This window comes from Salmo salar, unplaced genomic scaffold, assembly GCF_905237065.1.
Source record: "Salmo salar unplaced genomic scaffold, Ssal_v3.1, whole genome shotgun sequence".
Taxonomy (NCBI): Eukaryota; Metazoa; Chordata; class Actinopteri; order Salmoniformes; family Salmonidae; genus Salmo; species Salmo salar.
Genome location: NW_025549287.1, coordinates 60,014 through 63,867, shown reverse-complemented (window position 1 = coordinate 63,867; position 3,854 = coordinate 60,014). Strand labels below are relative to the sequence as shown.

At 50.0% G+C, this 3,854-nt stretch overlaps 1 non-coding gene and 1 pseudogene across 1 annotated transcript; both read right to left on the bottom strand.

Annotated features, from left to right (window-relative positions):
* Nucleotides 1-783: 783 nt before the first annotated feature.
* On the bottom strand, nucleotides 784-900 carry LOC123736317 (U5 spliceosomal RNA). The gene has a single exon (XR_006766053.1). It is a non-coding gene; the product is annotated as a U5 spliceosomal RNA (small nuclear RNA).
* Nucleotides 901-1,414: 514 nt separating this feature from the next.
* Nucleotides 1,415-1,589, bottom strand: LOC123736303 (uncharacterized; annotated as a pseudogene).
* Between the last annotated feature and the right edge of the window lie 2,265 nt (nucleotides 1,590-3,854).

Below are 3,854 nucleotides of genomic sequence, written 5' to 3'. Positions count from 1 at the left end.
AGGCTTGATACTTCGTAATGGCACATCGGATGATCTCCTCCCAACTCTTTCACTTTTTTCAAAACCTCGTCGTGTCTTAGCTCAGTGTAGAAGGTCACGTCAAAAGCTCCCTCCATCGGGTTCCCCTGGAGGCAGAAAACGTCTTTCACGGCCAGCTTCAATGCTCCCATCAGTACAGTCCTTCCGAAGGTTTCTCTCCCGGCTGGCTCCTGCTCCTTATTCCTCCACGCAAACCGAATCGTATTTGCCAGTCCCATCCCTGGGACTGACCTGCTGGCTGGATTGCGCGCCATCTCCTCCTCGACAATGGCGCTCAAAAGAATTTGTTGGAAAAGTTTCCAAACAAAACTTACCGCCCACCAGCCTTCGGCTTTTGACTAAGGGGTTACGGCACCGCAGTACCAAACTTGAACTTAGCCAAAAGGCCGACAAGCGATAACCCACAAATTGACCCCTGCACCCGCCGGGCCCCGGGGCCTCGGCAGACCTCATCGGTTTGGCAAAAGTTGGCTCCTCCTCACCCAACGCTTCCCTGGTGACAGGCGGGTGTGTTTTTTTTTAAAGTCGCTAATGCATCGTTAGGTCACTAGCTCTTTAATCCTAGTGCGACTATTAGTTCAATGCCCGGCAAATACACCAGTCATCGTCGGGCTTGAACTCAATTGCCCGAGCGACTACTTTGAGTGGAAAAAATACGCAGGTCGGTCAGCCGGCTTCAAGTCAAACGCCTGAGCAAAAAGTCTCGGCGTCATCTCTGTCAATTTCTCTTAAAACAAGATACCGGGCTCTGCCAGAAGCAAAGCCCTTCCAAAAATACGTTGAACTCGTAAGTGTTCCTCTCCACGGAAGTCTTTAGTAAAAGGCGAAAGGCTTGTGCGTAATGAAGAGAAACCAGAGTCGTATGGAAGTCAGAGGTCGGGGCCCGAGACACACACGGTGCACTCTAGGCCGGGTCCCCGCGGGTGGTCCCCGAACCCACTCTTCCAAGTTTTCGAGGGCTGTGGGTAAAAAGTCACAGACAGACAGACAGACAGACAGAACAATCCTGGTGAAGTGATTGTATTTTGGGGGGGCTCAAAAACACACACACACACACAATCCTGGTGAAGTGATTGTATTTTTGGGGGGCTCAAAACACACACACACACACACACACACACACACACACACACACACACACAATCCTGGTGAAGTGATTGTATTTTTTGGTGGGGGCTCAAAAACACACACACACACACACACTCCTGGCCAATGTTTTTTTTTTTTAAGTAAAATGGCGGGAAAACGGGGACCCCCATGAAGGGGGCTTCGCACTTGTTTCAGTTTGGATGATTCTTCTTTTTCATTCCTTCTCTTCTTCTGCTAGCTGTTTTACATAGCTTGGTGTATTTCTTTTTCCTTGACAATGGGAGAAAAGTGTTGCACCGTTCCCGGAGGTACTGCAATACCGGGTCGATGCGTGGAGCGGACGGAGCAAGCCCCATTTCCGACTCCCTGTTCGAAAAATCCATTTAATATGTAGTCCCCCGATGGGGACGTATCAGATATTAAACTGATAAGAACAGATTTTTTTCTTTTGGAAAAGTTTTATTGTCACAGTTCCTTTAAAAACAGCTCATATTTATATTTTTACATCATTTATACACAAACAAACAGCATGGAGGCATAAAACACAGCATTTGAATTACATTTGAATTTGTTAAAAAGTACATGTTGTTTACACCAATAAAAACAACCATTAATGAAAGTACTTTTCGTTGTATAAAACATCAAATCTGTAAAAGCCATTTAAAATGTGTACAAATGATTTAAAAAGAAAAACATTTTTAAGACATAAAAATGTATTTAAAAAGTCACTTGTTAAAAAGCTGTCTTCGGTCCCTTGTACAGGAGCGGGGTGAGTCCTTATCAAACTTGCCTCCTCCTGCTCTTCCGAATCGATCACCGTCCCGTCCTTCGGGGCCCAGAGGAGATACCTCCCCTAGGTGCATCGCCCTAGGCGCCGCAGCGCTGTCAGGCCGTGGCCGCAGGGACCTTGGGTGTTGTGGGGGACCCTTCGCCTGGGGTCGAGGCCCCCTTCCTTCTGTACCACCCCAGGGCTTCTGTGGCTACCATGGCCACTGCCTGGGGGGTGGTGTTGACCTGTTTCGCTACCAGCAGATTGCGGGAGGACCACAGTGCTGCCTTCAGACACGTGAGGGTGGGCCAGAGCTTGGTGAAGGCCTTTGGTGGAATAGGCCTTCGGCCTCACCGACTCCTCTTGGCCACAGCCTGTACGGGGGCACGCGGATGTCCTCGCCATGCCCCGGGAGTGCATGACGGCCCTGACCGGGAGGATCTCATGGGCGACCATCCAGGACAGGTCCCGGTGCTGATTCAGGAGAGCAGGATGGGCCACATTACGCCAAACCATTGTGGGCTCGCCTATAGCAAGCCCGCGCACTGGACACACTGGTTCCCGATCCTGCACAAGAGAGAGAAGAGAGCGATGTTTAGTTAAAACTGTGACTGCTTCTTTTTCCAATTTAAAATGTCTTAAAAACTTCTGGAGCTGGGCGTAGTGTGTGGGAAGCAGGAAAGAGACTGGGGCTCGCAGGTCGACTGGGATCAGCCTCAGAGACCTGAGGTAAGATCCCAGCCAGAACCTTGCGAGGGCCTGGGTCTTATTGGTGGCCGGGGAGGTGGCAAGAGTAAGATGTAACGCTGTGTAGCGGCTGCCCAGGAACAAGTAGAGGTCAGGCAAGCCTTTCCCCCCCTTGGACCTGGGCCTCTTGACCACCTCCCTCCTCAGCCTCTCCCACTTGCTCCCCCACAAGAAGTAAAACAGCATCCGCTCCAGGGCTAAAAGAGTTCTCCTAGGGGGGATAAAAACAGAACTGATTAATAAAAGCACAGGTAAAATCACTGCTTTAATGATTAAAACCTTGCCCTCAAAAGTCAGCTGTCGTAGTCCCCAAAATCCCAGTCTCTGTCTTACTGTCCCCAGGATCCCACTCCAATTACCTCTCCCTCCTCCCTCCCTGTCAAACTTTACCCCGAGTACCCTTATGTCCGTCGTTTTCACAGTCAGTGGTAGTCTGGTCAAGTCTGGGTCTGCCCACGGTCCGAAAAATTGGGCCTCTGTCTTGTCTCTGTTCAGTCTCGCCCCAGAGGCTCGTCCGTACCAGTCAGTCCTGTCCAGGGTCCTGTCGACGGATAAAAGGTCGGTGCATAAAATGTTGACGTCGTCCATGTAAAAACGCACTTGGCGGTCATCCCCCCCCACTCCCCGGGATACCCACCCCACTGATCCGTTGGTCCCTTCTCAAGACCTGTGCCAGTGGTTCAATGCCGGCCACAAACAGAAGGGGAGATAACGGACAGCCCTGACGGACGCCGCAGTGTACTCCCACTGCTTTTGACAGATGCCCATTTACAAGGATTTTGCTGGTGATATCCCCGTACAGCAGTCCCACCCAAGCTAAAAACCTGTCCGGGAAACCCATTTTTGCAGTACCTTAAAGAGGTACTGGTGCGAGACCCGATCAAAGGCTTTTTCAAAATCTAAATTTAGGACTACAAGCCGCATGTTTCTGTCTCTCGCATAACAGATGGCATCTCGGATCAGTATCAGGCTGTCCGTGATCTTCCTTCCGGGAATGGCACAGGTTTGATCCGGGTGGATCACCTCCCCTAAGACAGAAGACATTCTGAGTGTTAAAACCTTGGTAAAAAGTTTACAATCAAAATTTAAAAGGGTTATCGGTCTCCAGTTCTTCAGGTCCGTCCTGTCGTTTTTCTTATATAAAAGAGTCACGATCCCCACTCTAAAACTGTCAGGTAGTCTGTCGAGGTATTCAAAGTCAGTAAAAACA